At 35.5% G+C, this 12,971-nt stretch overlaps 1 pseudogene; it reads left to right on the top strand.

Annotated features, from left to right (window-relative positions):
• The first annotated feature begins 4,520 nt into the window (after positions 1–4,520).
• On the top strand, positions 4,521–4,637 carry LOC112616328 (annotated as a pseudogene).
• The last annotated feature ends 8,334 nt before the right edge of the window (positions 4,638–12,971 follow it).

Raw genomic sequence — 12,971 nt, 5'->3', positions numbered from 1 at the left:
ATGGATCAGTGATGAGAATGTGTCTTAAACCAACCATTATGATTATTATATTTTGGTGTCCTTGAAGTCCAATAGAAACCTGAAGGTTAATATTCATCTCCTTTACTTTGGGTGCCCCAGCTTTCTTAAATGTTCTTCATACGATGGGCCTTTAGACCCTCTCATCATCTTGGTCAGGCTCCTCTCAAAGTTCTCCAGTTAGTCAACATTTCTCTTAGAGAATCACACCAGAGGGCAAAGATGGATTATGTCCATTCTATCAGTGGACTATTTGCTTTTATAATCTGTATATAATATGGCTTTTAATATTAAAATTTATACTCACTTTTTAGTACTCATATCATGGCTTGTACTGAGTTATGGTCAGTTGAAAACTCCTGCATTATTTTTCAAGCCATATCATACTATAGTTTTTATACCATTGAGTCCAGATTTTCTCATCTTAAGTTTTCAGATTGTTTTCATGAGTCTCAATATAGTCATTTACATTTATCCTTGTAAAACTTCAAATGGATTATTTTCAGTTCATTTTTCTGAACTTTGACATAAATTAGAATCTCTATTTTGTTATCTAGTATATTATGACTGTCCTTACCACTCTTGTAATATTCACAAATTTGATTAGCATGCTGATTATGTTTTGATCTAAGTTGATCAGGACAGGGCAAAGAACAGAATCCTGGTGAGGTTAACCTGACATGATTTGTTTTTAGTGAATCCAGGCTCTCTTTTAAAGAGACCAAAATTTATCAACTTATTTCTCTTTTCGATGGAATGTAGATGCTATATTTGCCAGGGTTTTAAGAACCTATTTAAATTGATTTCCTTCCTTCCTTCCTTCCTTCCTTCCTTCCTTCCTTCCTTCCTTCCTTCCTTCCTTCCTTCCTTCCTTCGCTCCTTCCCTCCTTCCCTCCTTCCCTCCTTCATGTTACAGAACCTATACTAGGTGCTGCCAGTCATAAAGTGAATAAGATGTAGTCTTTAACTTGAAAGATCTACTTGTGTTTCTGCTGTTTTCCACCCCTTTGAAAATCAGGGCTTTGCCTATCTTTGGCCTTCTGGCACAGCTCCATTATTTCCATAAAAGTGCTGACAGAAGAGTCAGATTTATGAATGTCATATTGAAAAAATGAGGACAGGGTGAGAGGGCAAAAAATTACCACCTTACACAGAAAAGTCTTTGTGAAGGACATAGAATTTCAGGATGTCTTAAAACACCTGATGAATTTTGTTTAAATCTTGACTGAAGTTTGCTAGATTTGACATATACAGTAGTAGAATTCAGAACAAATTATTAGGTTGTCCCAAACTGTATAGTAAATGTGAACATTTTTACTGCTGCTAGAATAAATCTTAGCATGAGAGGACTATTAGCACGCAACTCACACTAAAACTAGTTTTCTTTTTTAAAAAATAACCTTACTAAAATTTTCACTTGAAGTTTTATTTTGATATTTTGTATGTACACACAATACTAGGGTAAAAAAGCTGGAAACAGTGCCTCAGGTATTGAAAAGACAAAGTATACAAATTTTATTGTAGAACTCACCTTTTTTTTTCAAAGTAGTAACTTTTTAATGCCTAGTTGTGTTCCATTATTGTGGTAATAAATCTATAGGCATAAGAAATTGGGATTTTACTAGAAGTAAGCCAAGTGTAACTTTTTTCCAAAACTAGGTTGCGAAAATTGTCATTTGATGATTAAGAGGGACCTCATTTTACCATTGTTAGTCTTTTCAACCAAAATGTTGCCCATTATGCTGTGTGTGTGTGTGTGTGTGTGTGTGTGTGTGTGTCTGTGCACATTTTACTGCCACTGCTTTACTTGTCAACCCCTTACTCCTTGCTAACAGTTTCTGTCTTCTTTCAGGGTGGAAAAGGGGAAAAATACACATTTTTCAGTTTTCCGTTGTTTCTTTTTTCTTTTCTTTTGAGACAGGGTCTTGCTCTGCCACCCAGGCTGGAGTGCAGTGGCACAATCTCGCCTCACCGTAGCCTCTGCCTCCCAGACTCAAGCAATCCTCCCACCTCAGCCACTGGAGTAGCTGGGACCATAGGTGTGTGCCACCACAACCAGCTAATTTTTGCACTTTTTAAGGTGGGATTTCACCATGTTGTCCAGGCTGGTCTCAAACTCCTGGGCTCAAGCGATCTGTCCTCATTGGCATCCCAAAATGCTGGGATTACAGGTGTGAGCCACCATGCCAGGCCCGTTGTTTCTCTTCTCAGATAATTTATTATTAGCCAAATTGAAGGGGGTAAGATGCATTAGATTTGGGATGGCTTGAGTGACAGGGTTGTTTTCCTTAGGGCTTCTTAGAAGAGAATTCTTAGAGAGGTTCTTAAGAAAAAAGAAACAGAAGTCATATAAAGAAGGTAGAAATGATGAGGTTGTAAACATTATTGCCACACATTCAAGAATATTTCTTCAGTTACTATGTAAGTTAGCCCTGGACTGACTTCTTTACCCCCAGAAAAGGTACACTCTTAATATTATTATTTTTCTCTCTTTTTGTGGGAGAAGAGCTTGGGCAAGTGCGAGGAACAGAGGCAGAGGAGGGAGAAGCACTGAAGAAGGGGAAAGGATAAAGGTGGCGGTAGGATGCCTTGTATAATTAGAGGGAGGCTTGGGTAGGAGCTTAAGTGAGATTTCTTATTAAATTCTGTGATTGAAGACAATTTTGGGGAACAGCATTAGTGATTTTGGTCAATACAATGTGCTATTTTGGTGTTGGGCATGATAAAGCAAATTCAGACTTTCTGTGACGCTCTTTCTCTCTATCTGTGCTATGCTGGAGAAGGGAGATGGACAATGGCTCTCAACTGGCTGCTTTAATTGGCTAATGGGAAGGTGAAGTAAGAAAAATAGTAGAGAAGGCAAATTATAATCAGTTCATTTATAAATTATTATTTATTAAAATTAAATCACTACTGTACTTTCTTTTTGGACACAGCATGAGCTTATAAACTTAAAGATGACCATTGCTTCCTGACCACTGCTTCCCTAAAAGCCTTTTCTAGGAGTCCATCCATATACTTATTGTTAGTATGTGAAATGTTCACTAATATGATAGTAGTATATTTTGTTTTATAACCTTCTCTTTTCAAGCAATTTGTCATCTGTTGCCTGCTACTATTTGTACTTCTCTTCCCCATGTTTTATTTCTACTTTATTTAGTCTTTAGCTTACCTCTAGAAGCCTTCCATTGTTGAGATTTTTAAGATAAGAAACAATTATTCATTTATTTCCACTGAAAATTGATCTAAATGGGTACCTGTCTACAGTCAATTTTCTTTACCCCCTTTCTGAGTGAATTCATGTGAGAATCTGTTGAAAGTGTGAACCTTCTCTTCATAAGAATATACCTCGATAATTTTACATAAGTTTCAGGGAGATAAATTTCCCTTAAAGGTACAGGGATCCCAAATGAATAACACTTTTGTGGGGGATGTGGGATGGCAAGGGTAAGAATGGATTATATTGTTAATGTCTACACACGTCTTTAAGGTCTAGACAGGAAAAATAGCAGATAGGTATTACATGTCTTTGCACAGATCATTTCTTGATGGTGTGGGAGCTTCTTTAATTAAAATATGGTAGGAACAGCTGGCCACCAGCTAGCACTGGCAACGCAACAAGAATGTCAATAAATGCATCACAGAAAAAAACTTATGGGCACAGCTGTTTCTAATGGAGACTGTGAGTCTGTACCCCTATAGATGAGAGCTTCAATTTTTCCATTCCAGTAACACTTGCTGTAGCATCCTTAATGTTGAAAATAAACTGAGAACTTCACCAGAATTGTTAAAAATACCAACATGGGCATTTAGTCTTTGTAAAACCTTGGAAAAGTAGTTAATTCTGAACAACTCACCACATGTCTTATTGTGAGTCACTGAGAAAGCAAAAAAATGAACACTACTCATGACTTGGTTGTCTCCTTTAACTAGTAGACCACAATCCTGTTGGCAACAGGAGAGGGCTTGCTTCCAAGATGCAGCGTCCAAAGTGGAGGGCAGGGAGCACTAGTGAGCATGTAATGACAGTTCCCAAGGAGAACACGGGATGCAGTGCATCCTAGGGTGGGGCTGGGAAAGATCCCAGGACAAGTCAGAACTCACGATGTCTGGTTTTATTCTGTACATTTGGCAGCTCCCCTTTTTTCCTCCCTCAGTTTCCTTAGCTTTAAGGAAAGTGGGGGCTAATGTGAGCTTGCAGTGAGAGAATATAGATCAGTGTTTTGAAGTCTGTGAATCGTTAATCTAATGGAAAGTGTTGTAATTTTCCACTTTTACTTAATTGGAAAATGATGGTAAATAAAGTAAATTCCCCTACTTCTTTTCCTAGTGTTGGCAACCTTTTCTGAAGTCAATAGAAGCTCTTTTAAAGCAGGCAAAATATGGGAGCTTGGACGTACATATTCTGGTGGGGGAAAAACAGGTTTGAAAATTTGAACAAATAGTGTAACTACCACAAATTCTTTCTTCTCAAAATGGATCTGAGCCAATTTTGTTCTGTAGTACTGATTGAAAAGAAAGAAATTAGCAATGTACCTGAAAGGAAAGGGAAGATAATTAAATGTTTCAATACTCATTATGTGCCAGGCACATTCTCAAATACTTTACATATTTTATCTTATATAATTTGTACAACAACACAAGAAAAAAGCTGCAGTTCAGAGAGATTAGGTGGCTTTCCTTTCACACAGCTGGGTATCAAAGCTAGGATTTAAATCTATCTGTCTGACTCAAAAGCATCTGCTCTTCCTACCATACCATACTGCATTCTACCCTAAGCATTTTATTGGGAAATAAGCTTAATCTAATTAAGCATGGTGAATGGAATAGACCACTTCATTTATCCACTCAATAAGCTTTCCTTAAATATGTATTATATACAGGGCACTGCTAAGTATTAGGTATACAAAGAATAAGAGAGCACTCACTCTCAAGGAGCTTAAGATCAAAGCTTCTTCTATCCATCCATATTTACCAGCAAAGAGAAACTCATTACATAATGATAGAAGCAACTCCCAACCAGGATTCAAATCTTTTTAATTAGCAAGGAGCTTTATTCATAAAGCCTCTCAAACTGAGAGTTTATCAAATATCCTGGGATAGTCATGTCCCCAAATTTCATGCCACATCTGAGACTTTAACTGGAGTGAATTCATATACCACAATGGTTAAAAAAAAAAAAAGAGAGAGAGAGAGGCATAATTGTCTGCTATATGCTCTGATAAGGACTACTTAAAAGTTTCAGAGCTATCTAGTTTGTAGAAGCCTGGAGAGTCTTGGAGAATTAGATTCAGATTCAATTAAATGATATTAAGATATCTCTGAATTTTAAACTGCTGTGCTGTGAGACAATGCCTTTACATCACGTGGGTAGAGCTATATTTTTTAAATATTTATTTTGGTTGGTGCTAATGAGATATTTATCTCCCTTTCCCAGACATTTTGGACTTTGTTTCAGAAGAAATTCCAAATGTTACTTACAAGAAGCAAACTCTAATCTCTTAATGTTAAAATGTACCACAAGAGAATGAGGAATAAGCTACAAATAGCAAAACACAATGCTTTCTACTTGAGGAATCTGCCAGCAGAGGGCAATATTAGTTTTCACACTCCTAATACCTCTACTGATTTTAAACCGTTAAGTATAAAATAGCTATTTGGTAGAAATCTTAGGCTATAAAGTATTTTTGTTTCTGGCAGATACGAGCAGGAACATAGTAGAAGCGAAGATAAACCATGGTGTTGAGTATTAGAATTCCAACATCTCTGATAAATGTTAAGCTTATTTATTTTCATTGCTATGAAAACTCTAGACATTTGCTGGTTATAATTCAGCTGGAGGGTTACCATCTCTTTATGGTATTTCCCTATTCTGTAGCACACAGAAAGTTTTCAGTGACTATTCATTGAATAACTTATAAGTAAATAAATGCTGATCCAATAGATATGTGTGTATGGGGTTGGGTGGAGGCCAAGGGTAGGATGAAAATTTCTTACACTCTCCTCTCATTTAGAATGCAATCATTTCTGTGCATGCCTTCTTTGAATGTTTCAGATAGCACTTTGGAAAGTGATTTTTGGTCTTTCCAGCAATTTTAGAGTAACCTTAAATCAATGAATTTAATCACCATAGCTTAGATTAGTAAAAGATGAAAGCTATTGCTGAACTTTCCATAGGAGAGTTCCAAGGCTTACTTAATATTGGTAAGGATATTTGGCTAGACTGGATTTATGAAAAGTAAGATTATGAAAATTAAAATATTATTTATCAAGTGCTGATTGAATTAAACAAGCCACTTGACAGAACTAAAGTCAGAAAGACTCAAATTGATATTTTTAGGCTGAATTAAAAGGAGAGATACAATATAAATTGTGCGTGAGTCTGCTCAGTAGCTATGTATCTTATTTTCTCAATTTTGGTATGCAGTTATTATTATTTCACCTACATAGGATGTTAGCAACTATGTTGGCAGTTTGAATTAGTTGGCATTATGCCAGATTTTTGTTTCAACATCTGTTAAATGCATTTCTAAATCTATACTCTGTTTCACCATATAGATAAATATTTAACATGAGGGAATGGACTTTGGGGATGACTGAATGAGTCTTATGTTTCCAATAATTCATTATACAGTTGTTTTTAGAAACTCCACCTTAAGGCAAAAACTACAGGTCTAGTGGGAAGAAACCTTCTTCTGTGTACTCTTGATGTTTAGGTTTTTGGCCAGACTAAAAGTCGCAGTAAAAGAAATTTGCAGAGATGCCTTAAATATAGTACTACAAATCCTCTACTGGAAGATGTGAGATTAGTTGCAGTGTGAGTGGAAGGATTTTTCTGAAATTTGCCCATCAAATCTCGGCACAGTTTTCCCATCAGAGTCATTTAGAGTAGCACTTTCTTTGCTCTGCTCAAGATTCTTTGCCTGGGTTAATAAGGTCAAGTTCCATAAGAAAACAACAACCTGATCTACCATCAGTAACGCATTCTGTTTAGGTAATTTTGGGTGGGAATGTTTGGGTTTATGCTGATGTAGGCACACTCTTGTTCCGCATTGACTAACAGCTGCAAGGCAACAAGCTAGTATTGAGCTGGAGTTTGTCATCAAATGTAATCAAACGAAGTGATCCACATTTTAATGACTTTAGCCTCGTTAGCAAACTCTTCTGATTAAAGCAGTTGCAATTTATTATGTTAATAGATAAATTTTTTGAAAAAAGTATGAATCTCTTCTACTCCCAGTGTTTCAGTAATTTAATGCTATACTTTTGAAGCCTTGACTTAGTGGCAATAATTTGCCGTATGGCCATAAGCAACAACAGCATTATTGTTTTAGGGCACATTTCCAATGTTTATTTATGCTATGTAGTGCCTTTAGTTTGATTTCCCATAGGACTGACAGAATTTCTTTTAGATGTTTTGTCTTCTAAGTGTAAGACTTTATTCCAAGGGTAAAATACACTTATGAATGTGAAAGTTGTCAGAATCAAAATGGAGTCACTTGTGTTTTCAAAAGCCCTGACAAATAGATCCAGGGAAGCTTATGAAGGGAGGGTTCTCATGCACAAATGCCAGATTAAAAAAAACTATCACAAAAGACTGCAAAAAGTTCAACCTTGCAAAAGGCCATAATAGCCTTACACACAAAAAAAATTCTTCCTTGAGGACATCTGCCCATTAACTGCCTGTCCAGTCTTGAACTGGTGATACCCTAGTTATTTATTGATCTTTGCAGCAAGAATAATTACCTCAAAAATTATGTAATTCTCTTCATTTTTCCTTTAAAAATTTTTGTCTTCCTTTACCTCCCTGAATACACCCTGAATACACACATATTTATTATGACATGCCTATTCCCATTGCAATGCCCTATTCTTGAATAAATATTATTTTCTTTTAGAGAGCCTCTTTCTGTCTGTTATTTAGGTTGACATAAATTTTGATGGATTATTTAATTCACTTCATTGTGTAGATGACAAATGACTATAAAAATAATTTGTATTTCTTGATATGATCATATTCATGCCTCTTTAAAAATGATTTGGTGGCTACTTTTTACAACTTATTTATTTAATTGTATATAAACTTGAACTTTACAATAGTTTCATTTTTATAAAAAAGTTATGAAGATAGAACAGAGAGCTACCATATATGCTACACCCAGTTTCCAGTATGGCTAACATCTTATATTGGTATGGTACATTTGTTATAACTAATGAACCAGTATTAAACATTATCATCAACTAAACTCCATACTTGATTCATGTTTCCTCAGCTATACCTTTTCTGTTCCAATATTCTATCCAGGATACATTACACATTAGGCTTCTCTAGATTATGACAAGAAATCTTGGGGGGATTTCTGAAAGGAAGGCCACAGATGCTATTCTCATCACATGATATCAAGAGTACATGCTATTGACATGACTTATCCCTGTTGTTAAACTTGATCATCTGGTGGAGGTAGTGCTTGACAGGTTTCTCCTCTGTAAAGTTATTTTCTACCTTTCTTTACTGTATTCTTTGGGAGCAAGACATCATGTGCAGCCCACACATCCTCCATCTCATTGAAGTGGGAATATGATATATACTATTTTGAATTCTTCTGCTTGGGAGATTTGTCTATATTTCTTTATTTATTTACTCAACTTATATCCTTATGGACTCAGCATATTTATTTTATATTTTGAGTTTTAATTTAATATTATTTTATTTATTTTGTTGCTTAAATTGTTACAGCTTTGTTCACTGGGCATTCTTTTAACTGGCAGCTGTATCTAACATATCCCACCATTGTGTGCATTGTGCTTTACATTTTTATGTTTTGCATTTCCTTCATTTTCGGCCACAATAAAATGCTCATCTTATATATTCCTTGTCCCAGTCTCAGAATCTAGGAATTTATGCAAAGAATCCTGGTTTCTTTTATGGGAAATTGGCATTAGAAATCAGTATTTGATGTATTTTGAAGTCAAGCTGGTAAAAAGAAAAATCAATATTTGGGCACTAATTGTGCTCATTGCTATTGAGATGTCATTAATTTTAGTCCATCTCAGCTGACAGAGCAAGAATATACATGTGTATGCTAAATATATATACATATATCTATGAGTATTTATTAATATATACTCATGTTATTCTGCATTAAGTCAAACATGAGTTCATGCTGATGTGACCAATTCTACTCCATCACCAAAGGATCACTCTAGCCTTCTGGGGACTTGTTACTTAAAAATATATATATATTTTTAACTCAGTGTAGGCTGAAAATAAAAAGGAGAGAAAGAAAGAAGACTGGTGTTTATGATGTATTCTACTATTTCTCCAGAGCAACCTGGAATTATTTACTGCCTTTTGATTAGTATGATTTAAATGGACTAAGCTATTTTTTAAGTAAAGACAGAAGGCCTGGACACAGTTTATTATTATTGAAGCCAAAACTTTTCCTCTTTCATTAATTGGTATGGAAAAAAAGTATGTGAAAGATTGCGACCAGCTCTAGTTTTTCTGTAAACAGAACAAGAAGAAAGAGGCTAAAATTGCGTTAGAAGAAATGTAAGGGAAAACATTGTGCTATAGAGAGTTACTGAATGTTAGAATGTAAGATAAGAAGAGAAATTGGTGACTGTTCCTTAAAACTAGGATGGATTCCTACTTGTCTAGAATAGTAGGTGTTTTTCTAATTTTCAAAATTCTTTTTCTTCTCTGAATTCTGGGATTTTACCATGTATAATTAAAGTCTTTGCCTAGGAAAATCCCTACTTTGAAGATATGAGAAGGAGATCTGAAAAAGGAGAAAAAAAGAATAGATTATACCTACTACCCAACCTGTACTCTAATATCTTTTCATATTCTTCAACATCAAGTAAATCCATGGTAGCATATTGATCTGCCCCTTTTTCAAGCTCCTTATGTTTAATGGAATCTGGTCATAGGCATGAATGGATGTTTCCTTTTCATAAGCAGATGAGTGCCTAGATATTTACAACTTCATACTATGTTTTTTAAAAAAAGCTTTTTGATATTTTAAAAACTACATTCTGCTAAATTGTCCTCACTTCTTTCATTACCTATCTGGAAGTAAGTAATGATGTTTCACCTAAACAAAATGATTTAAACAATGATTTTGGACTTAGAATGATTACCTTTCTCTACAGAATATTTATTTTACTAGGAATATCATATTTAGGCTAATAATAAAATTATTTTGCATGGTGGCAATGGAGTGTATTAGAAAGAGTCCTCCAAGACCTGAGTTTTACTCCTGCCTGATAGTACTACATGCCATGGAAGTGACCTTGGATAAATTGCTTGTCATTCTGAGTTTAGTTTGCTCATCTTTGAGATGGTTGTAGGAATACTTATCTTACAAGGTCGTTATGAATATTAAATGTGTTTGTGAGTTCACTCATGTGCTAAGAATATGCTTAAAGTTGTTGTGCATGGAGACGCGTGCCGAGCTATGGGCGGTAGGGGGAGTTGGGGCTGAGGTGGAAGAGTTACTTGAGCCAAGGAGTTTGAGACCAGCCTGGGAAATACAGCAAGATCCTGCATCTGAAAACATATATGTATGTATGTATATATGTGTGTGTATATGTATATACACACACACACACAAAATATGCTTAAAGTACTCAGATGGCAGTTATTATGGTTATCATTATTAATCATAATGAATTCAGCAACTCATCAAACATTATTGAATTCCTACTGTATAAAAATGAATAAAACACTATGTGTTTATAAAAATGAATAAAACACAGTCCTTATTTCCAAGGAGTTCATGACATTGGAGGAAAAATATGAAATTACTTTGAATTTGTAAATAAGAGAGAAAGCTCAGAAAAATACTCATGAGCAGGAAAAGCTCATTCAAGAACAAATAATGCTTCATGGATAATTCACAAAGCAAAAGAACCCAAAACTCTGTCTTTTTTTTCCTGAAAAGATCAATATAATTATAATGTATATATCATATTAATGATGAAAGTTTGCAATATACTATAAAGTAATTGTATATTTCAAAGTTTAAAAATTTTCAATTTTACTGTAAAGTCATAGGGAAAATGTAGACTAAAGGCAAAAGAAGGAGAATAAAAGTGAAGAGGAGAAGAATGAGCTGTGAGAACTTGAACAGATGACTTAACCTCTTTGTGTTACTTTCATCTTTAATTTCCTCTTCTATGAAATGGGGATCATTCTATTAGCTATCTTATAGTTTTGGAATGAGAATTAAAGGGGATAGTGCGTTAATACATATAAAGCACTTAAGGCTGGGTGCAGTAGCTCACGCCTATAATTCCAGCACTTTGGGAGGCTGAGGTGGGCCAATTACTTGAGGTCAGGCATTTGAGACTGACCTGGCCAACATGATGAAACCCCATCTCTACTAAAAATACAAAAATTAGCTGGGCATGGTGGCATACGCCTGTAGTCCCAGCTACTTGGGAGGCTGAGGCATGAGAATCACTTGAACCTGGGAGGTGGTTGCAGTGAGCCAAGATAATGCCACTGCACTCCAGCCTGGGCAACAGAGTGAGACTCTGTATCAAAAAATATATATATCATATATATCTGGTAAGGTGCAAGAGTGATCATCACAAGCTCAAAATATACTTCTGCACTGTCTCAAATTTTTTTTGTGAGATCTTAGACAAGTCATCCTCTGGGCCTCAGTTTTCTCTCTGTATAAGATCCTAGAGTAGAAGAACGATCTTTAAAATTTTTTCCAGCTTTTGAATTGGGGTAAAGGAGCAGAAGAGACTGGGTGTGAGAGTTGCTTGGGCCCTGACTTTATGGAGATAGCAGCTACCTGTGAGAGTAATGGGGACGTTTGAGAGGACATCTCGAGAAGGGTCATTGAGAATAAATTTTAATTTCTTCTATCTTTGTTTCAGAAAATGAAGCAGAGATATTTTTGGTTCTAGTCTCTATTCCTCATTAAGAATTTAGTTAGGGTTTACAAGACTTTTCCTCAAGTAGTATGAGAACAGCCTGAAGGTCTTAATCTTTATTTGGGGGATGGAGAGCTGAGGTCCTTGTAGAGAGGGCCACAACTGATAAACAAATCAGAATCACAAGTCCTAGAAAACTAGGGCCCCAGCTGAGCCTAAAGAGCGGCTCCTTTTGGATAAGCTACCAGACCCATGTTTTCTATGTCCTCTTGGATTTGTTGTGAGCCAGTTTTCTCTTCTGAGGCAGCATACTTCCTGTTTTATGATGGAAACGTTGCCTATATAAGGAGTAAAAGACCAGGCCCTTGGTGCTTTTCCCTCTTCTGCTTGTTCGCCTAGCTGACCAAAGGCTTCCTGGCTTCATTAAAAAAAAGTAAGAGGCTGAGTATTACATTCCCCAAAGTATGCCATGAGAGTTATTCTGTGCTTTTTTTCTCTTTAGTACCAAAGGAGAATAAGAATGTAAACATCTGTTTTATATAAACTAATTCCAGAGTTAAACTTGATTAGTATAAGAGAATATTCTATGTGATTAGTTTTCCAGTTATAACATGATGACTTTCTGTCCTTTTATTGCCTTCTTAAAGGAGAAAAGAGAAGAACAAATAATCTTTCTTTTTTTTAAAGTGTCATAGAATTGCCAAGTATAACCATTATGGTTGGTGCAAAAGTACTGTACTTTAAAGTCAATGGCAATAGCAAGTTACTTGCCCTGTAGAAATATACTAAAGTAAACATAAAATAATGGTGGGCCTCATTACGTAGAGAACAAGACATTTTGGGAAGGATCATTGAGAATAACATCAAACCATTTAGTGATTTGCAGGAGGCAGTTTACAACAAAGTGGCGTTTTTGCATACTGCTTTATAGCAATCATCTTCACAACCCTTATTAATTCAAAGTTTTTCTGAACTAGGCTTTATCAGGCCCAGTGTGATGAATGCTTCCAATTAAACAATCACTTAAAATATTTAAACAGTAAGCACAGTCTTATCTTCTC

Source organism: Theropithecus gelada, chromosome 1 (assembly GCF_003255815.1).
Source record: "Theropithecus gelada isolate Dixy chromosome 1, Tgel_1.0, whole genome shotgun sequence".
In the NCBI taxonomy this organism is placed as follows: domain Eukaryota; kingdom Metazoa; phylum Chordata; class Mammalia; order Primates; family Cercopithecidae; genus Theropithecus; species Theropithecus gelada.
This window is presented reverse-complemented; position numbering and strand designations above follow the sequence as displayed.